Source organism: Myxine glutinosa, chromosome 5, assembly GCF_964187855.1.
Source record: "Myxine glutinosa chromosome 5, kmMyxGlut1.1, whole genome shotgun sequence".
NCBI lineage: Eukaryota > Metazoa > Chordata > Myxini > Myxiniformes > Myxinidae > Myxine > Myxine glutinosa.
This window is the reverse complement of record NC_136265.1, coordinates 9,352,404-9,378,093: the sequence shown is the minus strand read 5'-3', so window position 1 is coordinate 9,378,093 and position 25,690 is coordinate 9,352,404. Positions and strand designations below refer to the sequence as shown.

Genomic DNA, 25,690 nt, shown 5'->3' with positions numbered 1-25,690 from the left:
GTTTTGGGTCTTCGGGGTGTTTTGGGTCTTTGGGGTCGTTTGTGTTTTTGGGGTCTTTTGGGTTTTTGGGTATTCAGGGTCTTTTTGAGCCTCAGGGCCTTGAAGGGTATTTTGGGTCTTTGGGGTGTTTTGGGGCTTCGGAGTGTTTAGGTCTTCGGGGTGTTTTGGGTCTTTGGGGTTTTTTGAGTTTTTGGGGTCTTTTGGGTCTTTTGGTTGGGCCCGAGGGGTAGGCGTGGTCGCGGGATATACACCGGGCGCGCAGCCCGGAACGCTCCAGTGTTACAGTGGAGCTCTTGAATAAAGACTCTTACAACTTACCGCGTTGTCCGCTTCCTCCTTGCTTACAAGCAGCGCGCGTAACACCGCGCTTCATTGGTGACCTCCGACGTTCTGGTCAGCCGTCACTGACCACCCGAACCCGCCACAGCCATGGCAACCAACGCGGTAGCGATAAAGCTCCCCGAGTTCTGGGAAGCTCAGGCGGAGATCTGGTTCCTGCAGGCCGAAGCCCAGTTCAGGCTTCGAGGCATCACGGCGGACGAGACACGCTACTACCACGAGGTCGCCTCCCTCGGGGCCGGCGCGGCCGCCCGCGTCGTGTCGGTCCTGAGGAACCCACCGGCCGACGACAGGTACGAGGTGCTCAAGCGTCTCCTCCTCGCTACGTTCGGCCTCACGGTGGACGCACGGGCCGATCGCCTCTTGGACCTCCCCGAGCTGGGTGACACGCGACCGTCGGTCCGAATGGACCATATGCTGTCGCTCATGGGCCACGAAACCCCGAACGCTCTATTCCGGGCGTTATTTCGACGCCAGCTGCCGGCATGAGTGCGCCTCGCGTTGGCCGGTTCCGCGACAACGACAACGTTGCTACAGGAATGTGGAATTTATTGATTTCATGCTTTAGCATTCACCGTATCTGCATCGCCTGTTTGCTTCTGGCCTCCCACCTGTGCGTAGCACAGGTATTTCTCTGGTATAACATGATGTCAAAAGAAGTTATGGACGAGTTATGAATAAACTTGGTGGACCTGTTGGTTCGGTGACAAGAACAATAGATTTTGGTTCATGTCCGAATCCAGATCCGGCCTATCAGTGGATACAAAACGTAAACTGTTCACCTGGTGGAGGTATGCCCTCCACCGAGTGCCTTGCTTTTCTCTGCAACCGTTGGTCTGATTGACAGGAAGTTTTCAGCACAGGTGCGCCCCTTTTTATAGAATTATGATGTGAAAGGGAAGAGACAATTATGTTGCGAATACAGTAAATTATGTTGTGGTTTTTACTTTAACAACGTTATTGTTGATATACTGTACGATGGAGGCTTGCTTGACGACAATGCACCACGTGGTAACAACGGAGATGTGACGTCACAATAATCAGGTTTGGTTCAACAAAAATCTGGTAACCTAGCAATAATCCCACGTGATGTGTGACGTCACAATAATCGGCTTTAATGCAACAAACAGCTGGTTACGTTATTAGTTCTTTGAACTTTCGCAGGTATCGGACGGTTTTCCTGAAGCACCTGTTATTTTTCGATTACGAAAGAGAATGCAACGAAGGTAACGTGCCTTACACGGTTTTGTTTCTCAACATCAAGTGAATTTAATCTTTTAATGTCGAGTTTAACCATAACTCAGGTGGGAGAGGTGTAAAACACATGGACACTGCCAGAACTTCCAGGAAAGAAGTCGGTATTTCAAAAAAGTGGATCTGGGGTGAATTAACGGGGGTAGAAAAGATCACGGTTTTGGATGGGGGAAGATAAGAGATGGGGGTGAACAGGTGTTTTAAAGACCTGGACGGAGGAGTGGGATTGAAGAGAGTGAGGGAGTTAGAACAAGTCAGACGAAACATGGTGGACAGGTTGGTGCTGTCAAGGACGAATTGATTATATTTTGGTTCAGGTCCGAATCCAGATCCGACCAATCAGTGGATAGAAACCATAAACTGTTCACCTGTGGAGGTATGCGCTCTACCGAGTGCCGCTCTAGTTTTATTTTACCTGGTTTTATGTGTCATTGTGGTGTCTGAAGGAAAGAAAAGATTTGTTGAAATGGAGAATGTGTTCATGTTTTCCGGTTTAGCACACCTGTATTAAGCTGTGGATGAAAGAAAACTGTTCTTTTTCAGGGAATCAAAGATGCTTCCATCATCATCAATCAAAGACGTTGATCTGAACTCCTCACCTCCACACGATTCACCAAAGAAGGAGAAAAACACCCCGTGGAAGCGTGTGAAGTAAATAATTTCATTCACCCCCATCTGCACTTTTGAAAACTTGATTTTGGATATATCTACCTCAGGGAATGTACAATAAATTGACTTTTCAATCTTTTTCAACTTAGACACATGTTCGGAAGAGACAACAACAAGGAGCGTTGTGCGGACGTTTCACAATCCATGTGAGTAAGAGAATCACCTTTCAGGACGTCATGACATTCATTGTGCTCGCAATAGAAATGGTATTTCTTTGAGGAAACGAATGTGAATCTTGTCGTGTTTCGATCACATTTTGATCCATAATTATTTTCTATATTATCGATTGGAGGTTTCACGGCTGTGGGATTTCTATGACGTGCCTCCATCGAGTTGTTTACCTGGGGTGGGAATCTTGATCCAGATATAAAGGGTCATGCGGGTGTTTTGTATGAAGAGCGAGTTTATCATATGTATAATATATTGTAACGATTTTGAGAAGTGTGTAACGAATTTGAGAAGTGTAACGGTTTTTGAGAAGTGTAACAATTTTGGAGGAAGTGTAACGAATGTGAAAACGTTACAATGTGAACGTTACAAAAGGTACGGTAACACCCTGTTAATGTAAATAATGGTCGCAGTCGGCCTCCTAGTTAATTCCATGAAACTTACACGCAGGTCACGATATATCTTTTAAATAGTGTATTTCCTTATTCCATGTAGGCTAAATATGTGTTTCCCACTAGATTGACTTTGCATTGTATCAAACAAAATAAGCGTAGGCCCTTCCAATTTCCCCAAAACCTCCCTTCCAATTGCCTTCCGCATGTTGGGCGGTTTTCTTCAACCACCATTGGCCACGAGGTAGGGTTGGAGAAGAAAGGCGTGTCTCCACCTCGTCATAAGAGGGAAGGAGTGAACCAGCCCTAAACAGCCAATCAACACCGCGGTGAGCGACCCGGTAGGCGTGCCCTCGGAGCCGGCGGCTTGATTTCGCCCGAGGTGATAAAAGCGACTGCAAGGGACTGCTTTAAGAGATGACTTGAGAGATGACCCTGGGAGATGAGCAAAGAGGCTGCACCAAGAGAAGCGGTGAGATGCGAAACGCTCCAAGCCAAAGAGGAGAGGTACTCGGCAAGGAAACCAGCTTTGGAGAGACGCGCTGAAAGGAGGGAGACGGCTCCACCCCAAGAAGAGGAGCAGGTGTGCCGAACCAGCGCGTGACGTCCACCGCAGCGGATACACGACGGAGGGTTTCCCGCCAAAACCGCGAGGAATTGCGAACTGCGGCCTTCCGACCTTGCCTCCCTCTCAAGCAATCCATCTCAAGCCCTACCTGCCTGCAATATCCCCCGTGTAAGTGTGAACGTCCTGTCCTACTCGTTGTCTTGGGGCTAAGTAAAAATGAATAGTGTAAGTTAACGATTCGCTGTGTTACTGCTTCTTCCATCCATTGCTTGTGTGTGTATAATAAAATCTGTTCTTCCTCCGTATTATTCTTCTTCTTCTTTTTCATTCTCTTTCGGTCGCTTTAGAGATTTCCCGATTGAATATCTGTGGGGCGATCTGGTCAACGTCGGGTGGAATCGGGTTTTAATCGGGGAGTAACTGTTCGGACGCGGTTAAATACACCACCGCTCGGTCAATATAACATCTAAAGCCGCGTCCGTAACAATATATATACATCAGGAATACATCAGGAAGAAGATAATTGTTCTTTGGTCATTTTTTGTTACATATCTTTTCTACCTGTCCCAGCTTGTATAATAATCATAAAAGTAGGACCGTGGGTCCTGAAGCTCACCTGGATCACGAGCTACAATCACTCAAACCCCCACAGACCCTCTCAGACAATGATGTTTTTAATGTCGTGAACAAACCGTGAACAAACCGTGAGCCAGGAAACAATATCTCTCCGTTCTCAGGACCGAACTCTCTTATCTGTCTCCCTCTTCGAAATCCTGGTGGCGTCTGGTCAAATCTGTTTCTGGTGTTTGTTCCCCCTCCATCCCCTCCCTCACCTCAAATGGCCACACGGCTGACTCCGCATGTGAAAAAGCTGAATGCCTCAACTCTGTGTTTGCCTCTAAATCTTGTGTCCCAAACCCATCCCTCTCTGTACCCACCGTACCCAGTCGTACCCAGCTGATGATTCTGAATGCTTTGGTTTCAACAGCGTGACGGCGAGCTAGGTGTGAGGCAGGAGCACCAGCCCAGAGGGGAGAGCAGTATTCCATTGAGCTGCGGATGAAAGCCTTGTATGTGGTGAGGAGCTCAGGTGTGCCAAGGAAGGACTTCGCACGACGGAGGATGCCCAGTCGGCGACTGGCTTTGGAGGCCAGATTTGAAATGTGGTTTTCCCAGGAAAGATCATGGCAGATAGTGAGACCCAAAAGCTTGAGTGACAGAACTTCTTGGAGAGGATTATTCAGAAAGTGGATGGGAGGGTTGTCCTGTCGGTCTTTTCGGAGAGACATCGTAAGAGTGTGAGATTTGTCAGGATTGAAAGACATGTTCCACTTGTTTGCCCAGTCTGTGATTTTGTCAAGGTCTGCAGAGAGTGAGGAGGCTGCAGACTGCCGATCTGAGGGATGAAGAATGGAGCGACAGAGAGTAGAGTCGTCAGCAAAGAGATAGAGAGGATTTTCAAGAGAGTCAGAGAGATCATTGATGAAGATCAGAAAAAGCACAGGGCCCAGAACACTGCCTTGGGGAACTCCAGCCTGAACAGGAAGAGGAGATGAGAGAAACCCATTCAGGGCCACACGTTGACTATGACTAGAGAGGAAGTCCGCCAGCCATGCGTGGAGATTTCCTTGGATACCAAAAGAGGAGAGTTTGGTGAGCAGAGCGGGGTGCCAGACCGTATCGAAGACACGTGATATGTCAAGGGAGACTGCTCTAATTTCCTGTTTGGCATTGAGGACCTCCATCCATTGTTGACAAAGCAGAAGCAGCATGTCCAGAGTGGAGTGTCCAGGTCTGAAACCAAATTGATGATCAGAGATCAAGCCATTGGAGAAGAGGAAAGATTTCATATCTGAAGCAATGATGGATTCCATGACTTTGCTGATAATTGGGAGAAGGCTGATTGGTCTGTAGTTGCTGGGATCTGTTTTTGCACCTTTTTTGTGCAAAGCGGTGATGTTGGCAGATGTCCAAGCAGATGGAAGATGACCTTGAGCAAAAGAGAGGGTGAAGAGAACAGAGAGAGGGAGTGAAAGAGCGGAAGAACATGATTTTAGGACCCGTGGGCTGATGCCGTCAGGTCCAGTTGCAGAATCAGGGTCGAGGGTTGACAGAAACTTTTCCACCTTGTCAGGAGGAAAGGACACAGAGTCCAGGAGCAGCTGGGTATGACTGGGTACGGTGGGTACAGAGAGGGATGGGTTTGGGACACAAGATTTAGAGGCAAACACAGAGTTGAGGCATTCAGCTTTTTCACGTGCGGAGTCAGCCGTGTGGCCATTTGAGGTGAGGTAGGGGATGGAGGGGGAACAAACACCAGAAACAGATTTGACCAGACGCCACCAGGATTTGGAAGAGGGAGACAGATAAGAGAGTTCGGTCCTGAGAACGGAGAGAGATTGTTTCCTGGCTCTCCTGAGGGTGGACACACACTTGTTTCGGGCTTTGTGAAAGGAAATGAGATTTCCTTCCGTTGGATTTGCTTTCCAGGAGACGAAAGCAAGTTGTTTCTGGGCAATAGCCTCACCACAAGATTCCGTGTACCATGGACGGGAGGAAGGGTATGACAACTGGAGACGAGATGGGATAAATCTGTGCCTGAGAGAGAGAGCAATTTACTTTGGAAGAATTCCCAGGATGAGTTGATGTCAGAGGCAGTAGAGATGGGAGACCAGTCCAGATGATTGATGGCTGCTTGAAGACCGTGCCAGTTGGCCTGAGTGAAATGCCAGACTCGTCGACGCTGAGGAGGCTCTCTGAGAATGGTCAGAGAGATGTCCACTTTAACAAGCACATGATCAGAAGAGCCGATTGGAGCAGAAGAAGAGCAGCAGACATTTTCAGGGAAGTTAGTCATAACCAAGTCCAGAAGAGAAGATGCTCCGTTGACTGAGATCCGGGTTGGGAAATTGACAGATTGTGTCAGTCCCAGTGAGTCACAGAAGTCCTTTGCTGAAGAGCCATGGCTGGTGAGAGAGGTACCCACCCCCAGCCAACTGGCATGGTGACAGTTGAAATCACCACATATGAGGAAGAGAGAGTTGGGATGGGTAGATAGAAGTTGGTCCATATTATCAGACAGCGAGATGTAGATGGAGTCATCACTGTTTGGTGGACGGTACAACACGCATATGAACAAAAGGTGGGAGTGAAGGGGAAGCCGTAGCCAAAGGTATTCCTGGGGGTTAGGTGGAGAGAGGGCAGTGCAGGGCGAGTGAGGAAGAGAGTTTTTTATAAAGATAGCAACCCCACCTCCAGAACGAGGCTCAGGTCTATCATACCGGAGGAGGGAGTAACCTGGGAGAGATACCAAGGAATCAGAGACATCATGAAGGAAGAAGGTTTCTGTTAAGCAGATCACGTCTGGTTTGTCAGAAGCAACCTGTATGGAGAGATCAGTTAAGTTTGAGCGAAGGCCCCGGATGTTTGAGGTCCATACTGTTAAGGAAGAGGAAGGGGGAGCATCGGATACAGAACAGGGGGGGGAGCGGTAGGGCAGGATGTGGAAGAGGAGGAAGAGGTAGGGAGAGCTGTTGCAGGTGTGTCAGAGATTACAGAATAACTTGGAGAAAGGGAAGAATGGGGCGGACAAAAGGTTTGATGGTGTTTGGGTGAGGCGCAGTGAGGTGTTATTTGAGGAGGGGGAAGAGTGAGGCAGAAGGTTGAGGAAGATGAAGGTGAAAGTTGGAAGGGGGAAGAAGCGGGGAGGACGCTTTGAGGAGGAGGGGTGAGAGGGGAGTCTAGGAGGGGAGGAGTGAGGGAGAGTCTCGGAGGGGAGGGGTGTGGGGGGAGTTTAGGAGGGAAGGGGCAGGGGGGGAGATTTGAAAGGGATGGGTGTTTGGGAAGATTTGGGGGGGAGGGGCAAGGGGGAAGATTTGACAGAGATGGGTGATGGGGAAGATTTGGAGGGGAGGGGTGAGATTGGATTTTGAAAAGTGTACGATTTATGGGAAACGAACATTTATTGCAAAATGAGTTTCTTGAGACATTCGAGTCAAAAATACGTTTGAGGACGCTGAAGGATGGGTGGAGTTCTGGAGAGTTTAGGGAATGAATGAAAGATGCACTGTAAGAGATGGAAATTTTTTTTTGAATGAATAGAATTGGTGAGCAAGTCGAAAGCATCCTTTTATAGAAGAAGTAGAAAAAAGTGTTATAGAATATGACATAATAATAAAGTTCTTCAGGGGACAGATGAAACATGTATTAACAACTTGATCATGTGAGCTCAAACAACGTGGTCGAAGAACGAACGAACAAATAACGAAGAACGAAAGAGCAAAAGAACGAAGAACGAAAGAACAAATAAGAACGGACAAGCGGATAAGAACAGGGAAGGAAAAAAAAAAATTTTTTTTTTTTTTGAGATTTTAAAACAAGGGAGTATGGGTGAAAAGACCATGAAAAACAGAGACCGACAGTAGTTGCAGCGCGATCGAAGAACCGCTGAGACAAAAAACAAAAGCCTCAAGCCAAGGTCTGAGGACACGGTAGCCTACTAATACTAGCACTACACTAGGCCTCAGAATACACGATACGAAAAAAACCGACGATTCTGTACACAGGTATGAAAAACCAACACCGAGAAACCTATTAAAGTCACTCCAATAGGTACATGCACCGAAAGAAAGATAAAGATACGCCAAAAACATAAATGTGAAAGATCACTTAGCTTCGAAAGCGTGAGCGCATGGAACAGCTTCGAAAAGACGTGACCTCGCCGTGATCTCGCGAGAGACTCCCTCAAACCTCTGAGCATTTCGTTTCAGGATCTTTGACACCTGACCTTGAGTGATGCCATACTGCCGAGCAATAGGACGCTGTTTCATGCCGTAATTTCGTAAAGCCACCACTCCATGACAAACAGCATTGTTCGAGTCTGACGAGTCTTGGGGGAATTAAAGGGTCATCAAAGGTCTGAGGGGTCTCAGCAGTCTTAACGCAATTAAGAGGGTTAAGTAAGAGGGTGGTCATTTTATTTGAAGAAGAAGAAGACGTTTTCGTCGCATATAAACATACATACATAGCGAACTACAGACTTGGCATTTAATATGGAATATTTTTTTTTTCTTGACTTGGGTTTACTTTCTTAACTCAGTATATCAATCTGGTGAGTTTCTTTTACACTTTGGTGATTTATTTGTTAAAGGAACCATGTCACTGATTGTCTGTCGCAGCAAGAAGTCAACAACAGGATTATATCACAAGTGGCGTGGCAAAATGTACGGACAGGTGCATTTGATGATTGGCTTCACAGTCGGGTATACAAGGGTTGTTGCGTTCTGTATTAGTGGAAAACAACTGCAGCACGTCTCCAAAAGTTATTGCCGCTTCCTCTGGAGATGGTCCGTCAACTCGACAATGCTGTTTGTCATGGAGTGGTGGCTTTACGAAATTACGGCATGAAACAGCGTCCTATTGCTCGGCAGTATGGCATCACTCAAGGTCAGGTGTCAAAGATCCTGAAACGAAATGCTCAGAGGGGTGTCCCTACTCCAATACCGAGGCCAGGACGTCCCCACAGAACCACAAGGAGGGATGATCGCCAGCTGCACCGGTTAGGCCGCAATGGCCGTACCAAGTCAGCTAATCGGCTTAGGGCTGAGTGGCAGCAACTGACAAATGTGCCTGTATCCAGAAGGCTAGTCGACCAATGACTGGTTCAAGCAGGCTGTCGTGCCAGGCGTCCCCTGAGAAAGCCATGCCTGACCAGACAACACCACCAGCGCCAATTGTAGTGGGCCAGAGAGCACCGTCAATGGCAGCCAGGACACTGGAATCACGTGATCTTCAGTGACGAGTCTAGATTTATTTATTTATTTTTCTTTATTTTTATTTTTATTTTTGTTTTTGTATACAAGATCGAGGCTCGTGAAAGAGCGAACATTAATCACACAGAAAGACAAACAGACACACAAAACAAATAACATCGGGAGCAGTAGACAAGATGGGGAGAGAGGGGGAAGGACACAAACACAACATTTGAGAGCAGGGACCGAGAGACATGGAGACATCGAGAGAACTGTGGGAGGGAGAGGGCTTTGGGGGGAAGGCATGGGAAGGGGGGGGGGTGGGAGAGGTATAAAACGTATGGACACTGCCAAGACTTCCAGGAAAGAAGTTGGAATTTCAAACAAGGTGGATCTGGGGTGAATTAGTGGGGGTAGAAAAGATCAAGGTTTTGGATGGGGGAAGATAAGAGATGGTGGTGAACAGCTGTTTTGAAGACCTGGAGGGAGGAGTGTGATTGAAGTGAGTATGGGAGTTTGTTCCAGAGGCGGGAGAAAAGAGGAATGAAAGAGTGAAGGTGAGCAGAGAGCCGAGATTTCGGCAGTTTAACCATCAGAGGGTGGCTGGCAGATCTTGTGCGACCTGTAGGAATATTTGGGGGACAGAGCACAGAGAGAGCTGGGGGAGCAAGGCCGGAGAGGAGTCGGTAGAAGACAGAAAGACCACCTACCTGCCTGCGGTGAGTGAGTGAAAGGCCCTCAGAGATAGCTTCATCGCGGGAGATTCCAATGATTCTGAAAGCTTTGGATTCAACAGTGTGAAGCCGAGCCAGGTGTGAGGCAGGAGCACCAGCCCATAGGGGAGAACAGTATTCCATTGAGCTGCGGATGAAAGCCTTGTATGTGGTGAGGAGCTCAGGTGTGCCTAGGAAGGACTTCGCACGACGGAGGATGCCCAGTCGGCGACTGGCTTTGGAGGCCAGCTTGGAAATGTGGTTTTCCCAAGAAAGATCATGGCAGATGGTGAGACCCAAAAGCTTGAGTGACAGAACTTCTTGGAGAGGATTGTTGAGAAAGTAGATGGGAGGGTTGTCCAGTCGATCTTTTCGGAGAGACATAGTAAGAGTGTGAGATTTGTCAGGATTGAAAGACATGTTCCACATGTTTGACCAGTCTGTGATTTTGTCCAGGTCTTCAGAGAGTGAGGAGGCTGCAGACTGCCGATCTGAGGGAAGAGGAATGGAGTGGCAGAGAGTGGAGTCATCAGCAAAGAGATACAGAGGATTTTCCAGAGAGTCGGAGAGATCATTGATAAAGACCAGAAAAAGCACAGGGCCCAGCACACTGCCTTGGGGAACTCCAGCCTGAATGGGAAGGGGAGATGAGAGAAATCCATTCAGGGCCACACGTTGACTACGACCAGAGAGGAAGTCCGCAAGCCATGCATGGAGATTTCCATGGATACCATAGGAGGAGAGTTTGGTGAGCAGAGCTGGGTGCCAGACCGTATCGAAGGCACGTGATATGTCAAGGGAGACAGCTCTGATTTCCTGTTTGGCATTGAGGACCTCCATCCATTGTTGAGACAGCAGAAGCAGCATGTCCAGAGTAGAGTGACCTGGTCTGAAACCAAATTGATGATCAGAGATCAAGCCATTGGAGAAGAGGAAAGATTTCATATCCGAAGCAATGATGGATTCCATGACTTTGCTGATAATTGGGAGCAGGCTGATTGGTCTGTAGTTGCAAGGATCTGTTTTTGCACCTTTTTTGTGTAAAGCGGTAATGTTTGCTGATTTCCAGGATGCTGGCAGATGACCTTGAGCAAAAGATAGGGTGAAAAGAACAGAGAGAGGGTGAGATAGAGCGGCAGAGCAGGATTTTAGGACCCGTGGGCTGATGCCATCTGGTCCAGTTGCAGAATCAGAGTCGAGGTTTGACAAAAACTCCTCCACCTTGTCAGGAGAGAAGGTCACAGAGTCCAGGAGCAGTTTGGTTCGACTGGGAAAGGTGGGAACAGAGAGAGATGGGTTTGGGACTAAGGATTTTGAGGCAAACACAGAGTTGAGGCATTCGGCTTTGTCACGTGCGATGTCAACTGTGTGGCCATTTGAGGTAAGGGAGGGGATGGAGGGGGAACAAACACCAGAAACGGATTTGACCAGACGCCACCAGGATTTGGAGGAAGGAGACAGGTTTGAGAGTTCATTCTTGAGTGAGGAGAGATAGTGCTTCCTGGCACTCCTGAGGGTAGACACACACTTGTTCCGAGCTTGGTGGAAGGAACTGAGATTTCCTTCAGTTGGATTAGCCTTCCAAGAGGCAAAGGCAAGTTGTTTCAGGGCAACTGACTCACCACAAGATTCAGTGTACCATGGACGGGAGGAAGGGTAAGACAACTGAAGGCGAGATGGGATAAATCTATGCATGAGAGAGATCAGTTTGCTTTGGAAGAATTCCCAGGAAGAATTGATGTCAGAGGCAGTGGAGATGGGAGACCAATCCAGACGATTGATGGCTGCTTGAAGACCGTCCCAGTCGGCCTGAGTGAAATGCCAGACTCGTCGACGCTGATTTCTGGTCTATCGTGAAGATGGCCACGTCCGAGTGCGCAGACAAGTGCATGAAGCCTACAACAAAGATTGTATAGTGCCAAGAGTCCAAGCTGGAGGTGGTGGGGTGACCGTTTGGGCTGCTTTTCATGCAGGGGGCAAAACTGACCTGGTTGTTCTGAATGGAAACCTGAACCAGTTCAAGTACAGGGCCATTCTGGAAGAAACATTGCTTCCATTTGCTCGTGCAGCCTTTCGAGGAAACTTTGTCTTCCAAGATGACAATGCACGGCCTCATCATGCTCGCATGATCCAACGCTTTCTTGCTGATCATGGTGTAGAGCATATGGAGTGGCCTGCCATGTCCCCGGATATGAATCCGATAGAGAACTTGTGGGCAGAATTAACGTGTCAAATCGACCACTTGGACCAGCAGCCGACCTCTGTGCGTGAATTGCAGCAGGCTATTGTCACTGCATGGCAAGCGATTCCTGTCCAAACCTTGGCAAATCTCGTGAACAGCATGCGCCAACGTGTACGTGCTCTCCAGAATGCTCGTGGGGGTTACACGAAGTACTGAACTGTAATTTTACTCTCCGTAATCCCAGTCGTAATTTAACTTTTGTTTTTGTTAAAAAAATGTTGGCTAATGTGCAAAATAAAGAGCTACTTCTGGAAAACGTACAGAAGTTTAACACAGTACTGTCCATGAATTGAGTTCGATATCAGTTTACATCACTTTCAAGGATCAATTTATTTGTTTTGAAATGTCAAATGTGGTTTTTGTTTCTTTCAAATGTCATATTAACAAAATCTAGAATAATTTCAACATAATTCCAATGAACTTTTGGTTCGAAGACATCTTGAAAAGTAAATTCACCCCCACAAAAAAAATATTCCATATTAAATGCCAAGTCTGTATATACGTTTGCTCTATTATAATAAGATTATAATAAGATTACAATATTACAACAAGACAACAAAATGAAAGCATGTTTCTGGGGGCTGTCGGTGCCATGTCCCATGCCATCTGTGTTCATGCATGCAGTGTTTGGACATCTGTGTTCGGCCAAGGGTGTTTTGCAAGCTCCGTGTTTGTTGCCCATGCCGTCATGATATGGATCCATGCGGGTGAACGGCGGACATCACATCTAAGCCAACCAGATCAGCCTGTTATGAACCTTAGCGATCAATGGCGGCCTAAAGCGAGTCGCAGCCAATTCCATACGCACTTCCATAAATAGATAATGTCCGGATCGGCTTAAATACCTATCACTTCAAGACATCTTACCATTCAGGGTACCCTTTCCGTGTTTAATGAACTTCTAATCATGTTATGACATTTGCTATAAAAGTTTCGAAAAGTTAATGTCATTTCCAAAAGGTTATATCCATTTTAATGTATAATCATTTCGTAAATACCCGATTTGCGAGTCACCAAGCTTGTCGACTACATTACGTGTCTCGCTATTGGCCAAATCAAGCCACGTGAGAAAACGTTTAAGTCGTTGGTGTTGATGTGAAGATGATATTGATCTTTCAACTTTCTGCAATGAATCTTTCAACCGATACATGATCCTGCAAAATAATCTTTAGGACGGCTTATATTATTGAATTGTTAATAAATAGTTATAATATGATTCTCTCTTTGTGAAAAAGGAGTTTTATAAAGGAATTACAATAAGCGATCGATGTTTGTAATTCTTCTTGATTGCTCTTCTCACGAATGATGTTAAACAGATTTGAGAGAGGAAAAACGATTTCTTGTGCGAATAAACGAAATTAAATAAATTTTATATGTTTGAGCAAACAGCGCATTGTGACAATACACCGCCCTATATGTTATGTTTGATAAATAACTATAATATGGTTCTCTCTTTGTAAAAAAAAAAAAGAAGAGTTTTATCATGGAATTACGATAAACGAGCGATGTTTGTAATTGTGCTTGATTGCTCTTTTCACGAATGATGTCAAACAGATTTGAGAGAGGAAATACGGGTTTGCAGTGTTACGATTATATTTACTATATTATTAGTATTAACGCTCTTATTATTATTATTATTATGATTACTAAAACAATACGACTGTATGAGTTTATTCCATGTTTAAAGTCAACAATGAACCAACCATACACCGCTTCCTTCGAGAAACTTTTGCAATAACAACAAAGGGTTTGCACTGTTACGATTATATTTACGATATTATTAGTATTATAATAGAGCAAACGTATATGGTTCGCTATGTATGTATGTATGTATGTATGTTTATATGCGCTCTGCATGCCTCACCACATGTCGTTTCAGAATCAGAGGGGTAGGCAACTTTGACCATTTCGGTGTCTTTTGGGTCTTCATGGTGTTTTGGGTCTTCAGGGCCATTTGGGTCTTCAGGGTCTTTTGGATCCGCTGGGCCTTTAAGGGTATTTTTGGTCTTTGAGGTGTTTTTGGGTATTCGGGGTGTTTTGGGTCTTCGGGGTGTTTTGGGTCTTTGGGGTGTTTTGGGTCTTCGGGATGTTTTGGGTCTTCGGGGTGTTTTGGGTCTTCGGGGTGTTTTGGGTCTTCGGGGTGTTTTGGGTCTTCGGGGTGTTTTGGGTCTTCGGGGAGTTTTGGGTCTTCGGGGTGTTTTGGGTCTTCGGGGTGTTTGGGTCTTCGGGGTGTTTTCGGTCTTCGGGGTGTTTTGGGTCTCCAGGGTGTTTTAGGTCTTCAGGGTGTTTTGTGTCTTCGAGTTGTTTTGGGTCTTTGGGGTGTTATGGGTCTTCGGGGTATTTTGGGTCTTCGGGGTGTTTTGGGTCTTCGGGGTGTTTTGGGTCTTCGGGGTGTTTTGGGTCTTCGGGGTGTTTTGGGTCTTCGGGGTGTTTTGGGTCTTTGGGGTCGTTTGTGTTTTTGGGGTCTTTTGGGTTTTTGGGTATTCAGGGTCTTTTTGAGCCTCAGGGCCTTGAAGGGTATTTTGGGTCTTTGGGGTGTTTTGGGGCTTCGGAGTGTTTAGGTCTTCGGGGTGTTTTGGGTCTTTGGGGTTTTTTGAGTTTTTGGGGTCTTTTGGGTCTTTTGGTTGGGCCCGAGGGGTAGGCGTGGTCACGGGATATACACCGGGCGCGCAGCCCGGAACGCTCCAGTGTTACAGTGGAGCTCTTGAATAAAGACTCTTACAATTTACCGCGTTGTCCGCTTCCTCCTTGCTTACAAGCAGCGCGCGTAACACCGCGCTTCATTGGTGACCTCCGACGTTCTGGTCAGCCGTCACTGACCACCCGAACCCGCCACAGCCATGGCAACCAACGCGGAAGCGATAAAGCTACCCGAGTTCTGGGAAGCTCAGGCGGAGATCTGGTTCCTGCAGGCCGAAGCCCAGTTCAGGCTTCGAGGCATCACGGCGGACGAGACACGCTACTACCACGAGGTCGCCTCCCTCGGGGCCGGCGCGGCCGCCCGCGTCGTGTCGGTCCTGAGGAACCCACCGGCCGACGACAGGTACGAGGTGCTCAAGCGTCTCCTCCTCGCTACGTTCGGCCTCACGGTGGACGCACGGGCCGATGGCCTCTTGGACCTCCCCGAGCTGGGTGACACGCGACCGTCGGTCCGAATGGACCATATGCTGTCGCTCATGGGCGACGAAACCCCGAACGCTCTATTCCGGGCGTTATTTCGACGCCAGCTGCCGGCACGAGTACGCCTCGCGTTGGCCGGTTCCGCGACAACGACAACGTTGCTACAGGAATGTGGAATTTATTGATTTCATGCTTTAGCATTCACCGTATCTGCATCGCCTGTTTGCTTCTGGCCTCCCACCTGTGCGTAGCACAGGTATTTCTCTGGTATAACATGATGTCAAAAGAAGTTATGGACGAGTTATGAATAAACTTGGTGGACCTGTTGGTTCGGTGACAAGAACAATAGATTTTGGTTCATGTCCGAATCCAGATCCGGCCTATCAGTGGATACAAAACGTAAACTGTTCACCTGGTGGAGGTATGCCCTCCACCGAGTGCCTTGCTTTTCTCTGCAACCGTTGGTCTGATTGACAGGAAGTTTTCAGCACAGGTGCGCCCCTTTTTATAGAATTATGATGTGAAAGGGAAGAGACAATTATGTTGCGAATACAGTAAATTATGTTGTGGTTTTTACTTTAAGAACGTTATTGGTGATGTACTGTACGATGGAGGCTTGCTTGACGACAATGCACCACGTGGTAACAACGGAGATGTGACGTCACAATAATCAGGTTTGGTTCAACAAAAATCTGGTAACCTAGCAATAATCCCACGTGATGTGTGACGTCACAATAATCGGCTTTAATGCAACAAACAGCTGGTTACGTTATTAGTTCTTTGAACTTTCGCAGGTATCGGACGGTTTTCCTGAAGCACCTGTTATTTTTCGATTACGAAAGAGAATGCAACGAAGGTAACGTGCCTTACACGGTTTTGTTTCTCAACATCAAGTGAATTTAATCTTTTAATGTCGAGTTTAACCATAACTCAGGTGGGAGAGGTGTAAAACACATGGACACTGCCAGAACTTCCAGGAAAGAAGTCGGTATTTCAAAAAAGTGGATCTGGGGTGAATTAACGGGGGTAGAAAAGATCACGGTTTTGGATGGGGGAAGATAAGAGATGGGGGTGAACAGGTGACGGAGGAGTGGGATTGAAGAGAGTGAGGGAGTTAGAACAAGTCAGACGAAACATGGTGGACAGGTTGGTGCTGTCAAGGACGAATTGATTATATTTTGGTTCAGGTCCGAATCCAGATCCGACCAATCAGTGGATAGAAACCATAAACTGTTCACCTGTGGAGGTATGCGCTCTACCGAGTGCCACTCTAGTTTTATTTTACCTGGTTTTATGTGTCATTGTGGTGTCTGAAGGAAAGAAAAGATTTGTTGAAATGGAGAATGTGTTCATGTTTTCCGGTTTAGCACACCTGTATTAAGCTGTGGATGAAAGAAAACTGTTTTTTCAGGGAATCAAAGATGCTTCCATCATCATCAATCAAAGACGTTGATCTGAACTCCTCACCTCCACACGATTCACCAAAGAAGGAGAAAAACACCCCGTGGAAGCGTGTGAAGTAAATAATTTCATTCACCCCCATCTGCACTTTTGAAAACTTGATTTTGGATATATCTACCTCAGGGAATGTACAATAAATTGACTTTTCAATCTTTTTCAACTTAGACACATGTTCGGAAGAGACAACAACAAGGAGCGTTGTGCGGACGTTTCACATTCCATGTGAGTAAGAGAATCACCTTTCAGGACGTCATGACATTCATTGTGCTCGCAATAGAAATGGTATTTCTTTGAGGAAACGAATGTGAATCTTGTCGTGTTTCGATCACATTTTGATCCATAATTATTTTCTATATTATCGATTGGAGGTTTCACGGCTGTGGGATTTCTATGACGTGCCTCCATCGAGTTGTTTACCTGGGGTGGGAATCTTGATCCAGATATAAAGGGTCATGCGGGTGTTTTGTATGAAGAGCGAGTTTATCATATGTATAATATATATATACATCAGGAATACATCAGGAAGAAGATAATTGTTCTTTGGTCATTTTTTGTTACATATCTTTTCTACCTGTCCCAGCTTGTATAATAATCATAAAAGTAGGACCGTGGGTCCTGAAGCTCACCTGGATCACGAGCTACAATCACTCAAACCCCCACAGACCCTCTCAGACAATGATGTTTTTAATGTCGTGAACAAACCGTGAACAAACCGTGAGCCAGGAAACAATATCTCTCCGTTCTCAGGACCGAACTCTCTTATCTGTCTCCCTCTTCCAAATCCTGGTGGCGTCTGCTCAAATCTGTTTCTGGTGTTTGTTCCCCCTCCACCCCCTCCCTCACCTCAAATGGCCACACGGCTGACTCCGCACGTGAAAAAGCTGAATGCCTCAACTCTGTGTTTGCCTCTAAATCTTGTGTCCCAAACCCATCCCTCTCTGTACCCACCGTACCCAGTAGCCCGGGACGCGGAGCGGCTGGCCGTAGATGAGCTCGGCGGCGGACGCCCGGAGGTCCTCCTTGGGGGCCGTGCGGAGGCCCAAAAGGACCCACGGCAGCCGGTCGGTCCAACCGTCGTCCTGAAGGCCGGCCATGAGTGCGGCCTTCATGGAGTGGTGAAACCGCTCGCACAACCTGTTGGCTAGGGGGTGGTAGGCCATGGTGCGGTGCAGCGTGACCCCCAACGAGCGGGCGACCGCGCCCCAAAGTTCGGACGTGAACTGTGGGCCGCGGTCGGACGAGATGTCCGCCGGTGCGCCGAAGCGCGCGACCCAGGTGGCGATGAACGCCTGCGCCACGTCGGCGGTGGTGGTGGAGGTGAGGGGCACGGCCTCCGGCCACCTGGTGGTCCTGTCCACCATGGTGAGCAGGTGGGTGAACCCCCGCGATGGGGGCAGGGGACCCACCAGGTCCACGTGGACGTGGTCGAAACGCTGTGCAGGCACGGTGAAAGGTGCCAGCGGGGCCTGGGTGTGGTGGTGGACCTTGGCCCGATGGCAGGCCGTACAGGCATTGGCCCAGTCGCGGACGTTCCGTCGAAGGCCGTGCCAGACGAAACGCGCCGACACCAGCTTCTGAGAAGCTTTCCGGCCCGGGTGAGAAAGGCCGTGGATGGAGGCGAAGATGCGGCGCTGCCAGGAAACGGGCACGATGGGGCGAGGCTGGCCCTGGGAGACGTCGCAGAGCAGGACGGTGCCTGCGAAGGGGATGTCGGCCAGGCGGAGGCCCGTGTCCGCCGCCTGGAGGGCCTGCACCGAGGTGTCGGTGGTCTGGTCGGCCGCCATGAGCGCGAAGTCCACGCCGAGGTGGACCGCGTTCGCGCTGGCCCGAGAAAGACAGTCGGCCACAGCATTGTCTTTGCCGGCGACGTGCCTGATGTCCGTGGTGAATTCCGACACGGCGGAGAGGTGGCGCTGCTGGCGGGCCGACCACGGCTCCGTGACTTTGGCCATTGCGTAGACCAACGGCTTGTGGTCGACGAAAGCCGTGGACGGGCGGCCCTCCAGGAGGTGTCGGAAATGGCGAACGGCCAGGAATAGACCGAGCAGCTCGCGGTCGAACGTGCTGTATTTTAACTCGTTCGGCCAGAGCTGCCGGCTGAAAAAAGCGAGTGGCTGCCAAAGCCCGTCCACCCATTATTCATGGACGGCGCCCACCGCGTAGTTGGAGGCGTCCGTAGTGAGGGCGATGGGCGCGTTGAGCACCGGGTGAGCCAGCAGCGTTGCATCGGCGAGGGCCCGTTTTGCGCTCGCGAAGGGCGTGTTCATGGCCGCGGACCAAACGATGTCATGCTTGGCCGGCTTGCCTCGGAGGGCCTCGTAAAGGGGCCGCATGAGCTGAGCAGCGCGGGGCACGAATCGGTGATAAAAATTCACCATGCCGAGGAACTCTTGTAGGGCCTTGATGGAACGGGGACGCAGGAACGTGGTGATGGCCTCGACCTTGGTCGGCAGTGGCACGGCCCCGGTCTTGGTGATGCGGTGGCCCAAAAAGTCAACGGTCGTCGTGCCGAAGTGGCATTTGGCCGGGTTGACAATTAAGCCATGCTCGCTGAGGCGACCGAACAGTGTTCGGAGGTGGAGGAGGTGCTCGGCGCGGGATGTGCTGGCGACGAGGATGTCGTCCAGATAGACGAAAAGAAATGGCAGGTCGCGCAGCACGCCATCCATTAAGCGCTGGAACGCCTGGGCCGCGTTCTTGAGGCCAAACGGCATCATCAAAAATTCGAACAGGCCGAACGGCGTGATGACGGCCGTCTTCGGGACGTCGGCCGCCCGGACAGGTACCTGGTGGTATCCCCGTATCAGGTCAATTTTGGAAAATATGACCCGTCCCGCCAAACGGGCGGAAAAGTCCTGGATGTGCGGGATCGGGTACCTGTCGGGGGTGGTAGCGTCGTTGAGGCGGCGGTAGTCACCACACGGGCGCCATCCGCCCCCCGGCTTTGGCACGATGTGCAGTGGTGAGGCCCACGCGCTATTGGAGCGCCGCACGATGCCGAGGTGCTCCAACGCGTCGAACTCGGCCTTTGCCACGGCGAGCTTGGCCGGGTCGAGGCGGCGGGCCCTGGCGTAGACCGGCGGGCCCGTAGTGGGTATGTGGTGCTCGATCCCATGCCGCACTGCGACGGCCGAAAACGTCGGCCGTGTGAGGGCCGGGAATTCCGCGAGCAGGCGAGCGAACTCGTTCGCCATCGGGAGGGCGCACGCCAGTTCGGTCGGCGCGGAGCTGCTCATCGTGCACGCCAGGGAGCTGAAGGTCTCGGCGTTGACAAGGCGACGACGTTTGACGTCGACCAGCAGCCCGTGCGTGCAGAGGAAGTCGGCGCCCAGCAAAGCCATGGGGACGCAGGCGGTCACAAAGGTCCACTGAAAGCGCTGGCTGCCGAAGCAGAGGGTGACGTTGCGCGGGCCGAAAGTGCGTATGGCCGAGCCATTAGCAGTGACCAAAGAGGGGCCGCAAACGGCGTCCCACCTGTCCTGCTCGGAGGCGGGTATGACGCTCAGTTGGGCGCCGGTGTCACAAAGGAAACGCCGCCCGGACGCTTTGTCCCGAATAAAAAGCAAGTTGCCCGAGTGGCTGGCGCTCATGGCTGGGAATGAACGCCGGCCCGGCCGTTTCCCGACTTGCCGAAAGTGCACGGGGGTCGGCACGTCCGAGCCTTGTGTCCAAACCTGGCGTGGTAATAACACCACGCCTGGTCAGGTGGAGGCCCCGGCCGTCATGTCGGAAGCGGTCGGTGCGGTGTGGCGGCCGCCAGTTTCACCGGCAGTTCGGCCTCCAACCGCGCAGGGCGCTCGGGCGTCGTGGGCGTCGCCTCGGACGGCGGCAGGCTCCAGGTAGCCGCGCCGATGTGTTGGCCCGCCGAGGAGATCTTACCGGCTTCCCTGGCGAGGGCGCGGGGATCGGTGATCGACGTGCCAGCCAGGGCGAGGCGTACCGCGTGAGGCAGCTGGCGAAGGAACAACTCGCGGAACAGAAAATCCGGAGAGTGCTCACCGAGCAACGAGAGCATATAGTCCATGCGCTCGGACGGGCGCGTGTCGCCGAGCTCGGGCAGGTCGAGCAGGCGCCGTGCGCGTGCCGCCGGTGAGAGGGCGAAAGCGTCGAGGAGGAGCGTCTTCAGCGCGTCATACTTGACGGCAGCTGGCGGGTGCTCGAGGAGGCTCAGGGCGCGGGCCGCGGTGGCGGAACTGAGCGCTGCCACGACGTGGTGGAAGCGGGTGTCGTCCGCGGTGATGCCTCGCAGGGCGAACTGGGAGTCCGCCTGGGCGAACCAAACAGCTGCGTGAGCCTCCCAAAAGGTAGGCAGTTTAAGAGTCACTGCCGTGTCCATGTCGGTAGGTCACCAGTGAAGGAGCTGCGCTCCAACGCGAGTCGAAAGAAGTGACGCGACCAAAGACGGAATTCGTCCGAGTTGCTTTATTGAAACAAAACAGCTCAGGTATTCTGACAAAAGCCCGTTTATCGGGCAGCAATGTATATACACATTTATGTCGGGAAGTTTGCCCGGCAAAAGCTATACCAGGCATGCCCGGGTGTCAAGGGCGAGCCTTGGAAAGGCGAGTCTGGACCTGCCCGGGCGTGTTTGGCTGCGGCCTGGCAAGTCGAGGCTGGGCGTGCCCGGGCGCTCTGGACGAGCACTGGAAAGGCGAGAGCGGGCATGCCCGGATGCTCTGGGCGAGCCCTGGAAAGGCGATAGCGGGCATGCCCGGACGCTCTGGGCGAGCCCTGGAAAGGCGATAGCGGGCATGCCCGGACGCTCTGGGCGAGCCCTGAAAAGGCGATAGCGGGCACGCCCGGACGCTCTGGGCGAGCCCTGGAAAGGCGAGACTGGGCGTGCCCGGGAGGTTCGGGCGTGCCCGGGAACAGTGAGTCCGGGCATGCCCGGGTGTCAAGGGCGAGTCCTGGAAAGGCGAGTCTGGACATGCCCGGGCGTCCTGGACACGGCCTGGCAAGTCGAGGCTGGGCGTGCCCGAGCGCTCTGGGCGAGCCCTGGAAAGGCGAGAGCAGGCATGCCCGGACGCTCTGGGCGAGCCCTGGAAAGGCGAGTCTGGACATGCCCGGGCGTCCTGGATGCTGCCTGGCAAGTCGAGGCTGGGCATGCCCGGGCGCTCTGGGCGAGCCCTGGAAAGGCGAGAGCGGGCATGCCCGGGAAAGACGAGACCGGGCGTGCCCGGGCGGTTCGGGCGTGCCCGGGAACAGCGAGTCCGGGCATGCCCAGGAGAGGCGCGTCTGGGCCCGTCCGGACGAGCCCGGCATGGCGATCGCGCCCTGGCCATGTCCTGGCAGGTGCAAGGCGATTGTGTACCTTCAGCGGGAACCGCTACAGTATAATATATATATACATCAGGAATACATCAGGAAGAAGATAATTGTTCTTTGGTCATATATTGTTACATATCTTTTCTACCTGTCCCAGCTTGTATAATAATCATAAAAGTAGGACCGTGGGTCCTGAAGCTCACCTGGATCACGAGCTACATCACTCAAACCCCCCACAGACCCTCTCAGACAATGATGTTTTTAATGTCGTGAACAAACCGTGAACAAACCGTGAGCCAGCAAACAATATCTCTCCGTTCTCAGGACCGAACTCTCTTATCTGTCTCCCTCTTCGAAATCCTGGTGGCGTCTGGTCAAATCTGTTTCTGGTGTTTGTTCCCCCTCCATCCCCTCCCTCACCTCAAATGGCCACACGGCTGACTCCGCACGTGAAAAAGCTGAATGCCTCAACTCTGTGTTTGCCTCTAAATCTTGTGTCCCAAACCCATCCCTCTCTGTACCCACCGTACCCAGTCGTACCCAGCTGATGATTCTGAATGCTTTGGTTTCAACAGCGTGACGGCGAGCTAGGTGTGAGGCAGGAGCACCAGCCCAGAGGGGAGAGCAGTATTCCATTGAGCTGCGGATGAAAGCCTTGTATGTGGTGAGGAGCTCAGGTGTGCCAAGGAAGGACTTCGCACGACGGAGGATGCCCAGTCGGCGACTGGCTTTGGAGGCCAGATTTGAAATGTGGTTTTCCCAGGAAAGATCATGGCAGATAGTGAGACCCAAAAGCTTGAGTGACAGAACTTCTTGGAGAGGATTATTCAGAAAGTGGATGGGAGGGTTGTCCTGTCGGTCTTTTCGGAGAGACATCGTAAGAGTGTGAGATTTGTCAGGATTGAAAGACATGTTCCACTTGTTTGCCCAGTCTGTGATTTTGTCAAGGTCTGCAGAGAGTGAGGAGGCTGCAGACTGCCGATCTGAGGGATGAAGAATGGAGCGACAGAGAGTAGAGTCGTCAGCAAAGAGATAGAGAGGATTTTCAAGAGAGTCAGAGAGATCATTGATGAAGATCAGAAAAAGCATAGGGCCCAGAACACTGCCTTGGGGAACTCCAGCCTGAACAGGAAGAGGAGATGAGAGAAACCCATTCAGGGCCACACGTTGACTATGACTAGAGAGGAAGTCCGCCAGCCATGCGTGGAGATTTCCATGGAGACCAAAAGAGGAGAGTTTGGTGAGCAGAGCGGGGTGCCAGACCGTATCGAAGACACGTGATATGTCAAGGGAGACTGCTCTAATTTCCTGTTTGGCATTGAGGACCTCCATCCATTGTTGAGAAAGCAGAAGCAGCATGTCCAGAGTGGAGTGTCCAGGTCTGAAACCAAATTGATGATCAGAGATCAAGCCATTGGAGAAGAGGAAAGATTTCATATCTGAAGCAATGATGGATTCCATGACTTTGCTGATAATTGGGAGAAGGCTGATTGGTCTGTAGTTGCTGGGATCTGTTTTTGCACCTTTTTTGTGCAAAGCGGTGATGTTGGCAGATTTCCAAGCAGATGGAAGATGACCTTGAGCAAAAGAGAGGGTGAAGAGAACAGAGAGAGGGAGTGAAAGAGCGGAAGAACATGATTTTAGGACCCGTGGGCTGATGCCGTCAGGTCCAGTTGCAGAATCAGAGTCGAGGGTTGACAGAAACTTTTCCACCTTGTCAGGAGGAAAGGACACAGAGTCCAGGAGCAGCTGGGTATGACTGGGTACGGTGGGTACAGAGAGGGATGGGTTTGGGACACAAGATTTAGAGGCAAACACAGAGTTGAGGCATTCAGCTTTTTCACGTGCGGAGTCAGCCGTGTGGCCATTTGAGGTGAGGTAGGGGATGGAGGGGGAACAAACACCAGAAACAGATTTGACCAGACGCCACCAGGATTTGGAAGAGGGAGACAGATAAGAGAGTTCGGTCCTGAGAACGGAGAGAGATTGTTTCCTGGCTCTCCTGAGGGTGGACACACACTTGTTTCGGGCTTTGTGAAAGGAAATGAGATTTCCTTCCGTTGGATTTGCTTTCCAGGAGACGAAAGCAAGTTGTTTCTGGGCAATAGCCTCACCACAAGATTCCGTGTACCATGGACGGGAGGAAGGGTATGACAACTGGAGACGAGATGGGATAAATCTGTGCATGAGAGAGAGAGCAATTTACTTTGGAAGAATTCCCAGGATGAGTTGATGTCAGAGGCAGTAGAGATGGGAGACCAGTCCAGATGATTGATGGCTGCTTGAAGACCGTGCCAGTTGGCCTGAGTGAAATGCCAGACTCGTCGACGCTGAGGAGGCTCTCTGAGAATGGTCAGAGAGATGTCCACTTTAACAAGCACATGATCAGAAGAGCCGATTGGAGCAGAAGAAGAGCAGCAGACATTTTCAGGGAAGTTAGTCATAACCAAGTCCAGAAGAGAAGATGCTCCGTTGACTGAGATCCGGGTTGGGAAATTGACAGATTGTGTCAGTCCCAGTGAGTCACAGAAGTCCTTTGCTGAAGAGCCATGGCTGGTGAGAGAGGTACCCACCCCCAGCCAACTGGCATGGTGACAGTTGAAATCACCACATATGAGGAAGAGAGAGTTGGGATGGGTAGATAGAAGTTGGTCCATATTATCAGACAGCGAGATGTAGATGGAGTCATCACTGTTTGGTGGACGGTACAACACGCATATGAACAAAAGGTGGGAGCGAAGGGGAAGCCGTAGCCAAAGGTATTCCTGGGGGTGAGGTGGAGAGAGGGCAGTGCAGGGCGAGTGAGGAAGAGAGTTTTTTATAAAGATAGCAACCCCACCTCCAGAACGAGGCTCAGGTCTATCATACCGGAGGAGGGAGTAACCTGGGAGAGATACCAAGGAATCAGAGACATCATGAAGGAAGAAGGTTTCTGTTAAGCAGATCACGTCTGGTTTGTCAGAAGCAACCTGTATGGAGAGATCAGTTAAGTTTGAGCGAAGGCCCCGGATGTTTGAGGTCCATACTGTTAAGGAAGAGGAAGGGGGAGCATCGGATACAGAACAGGGGGGGGGGGGGGAGCGGTAGGGCAGGATGTGGAAGAGGAGGAAGAGGTAGGGAGAGCTGTTGCAGGTGTGTCAGAGATTACAGAATAACTTGGAGAAAGGGAAGAATGGGGCGGACAAAAGGTTTGATGGTGTTTGGGTGAGGCGCAGTGAGGTGTTATTTGAGGAGGGGGAAGAGTGAGGCAGAAGGTTGAGGAAGATGAAGGTGAAAGTTGGAAGGGGGAAGAAGCGGGGAGGACGCTTTGAGGAGGAGGGGTGAGAGGGGAGTCTAGGAGGGGAGGAGTGAGGGAGAGTCTCGGAGGGGAGGGGTGTGGGGGGAGTTTAGGAGGGAAGGGGCAGGGGGGGAGATTTGAAAGGGATGGGTGATGGGGAAGATTTGGAGGGGAGGGGTGAGATTGGATTTTGAAAAGTGTACGATTTATGGGAAACGAACATTTATTGCAAAATGAGTTTCTTGAGACATTCGAGTCAAAAATACGTTTGAGGACGCTGAAGGATGGGTGGAGTTCTGGAGAGTTTAGGGAATGAATGAAAGATGCACTGTAAGAGATGGAATTTTTTTTTTGAATGAATAGAATTGGTGAGCAAGTCGAAAGCATCCTTTTATAGAAGAAGTAGAAAAAAGTGTTATAGAATATGACATAATAATAAAGTTCTTCAGGGGACAGATGAAACATATATTAA

At 50.4% G+C, this 25,690-nt stretch overlaps 2 protein-coding genes across 2 annotated transcripts in view; both read left to right on the top strand.

Moving 5' to 3' along the window:
- LOC144892202 (uncharacterized) overlaps positions 1-25,690 on the top strand; it is a 997,431-nt gene that overhangs the window by 630,756 nt on the left and 340,985 nt on the right. The window lies entirely within an intron of this gene.
- USH1C (USH1 protein network component harmonin) overlaps positions 2,183-25,690 on the top strand; it is a 315,470-nt gene continuing 291,962 nt past the window's right edge. The window contains exons 1-2 of the mRNA XM_078777569.1: positions 2,183-2,244; positions 2,352-2,408. The gene's annotated coding sequence lies outside the window, so the exon portion shown is untranslated. The remainder of the gene's footprint in view (positions 2,245-2,351; positions 2,409-25,690) is intronic.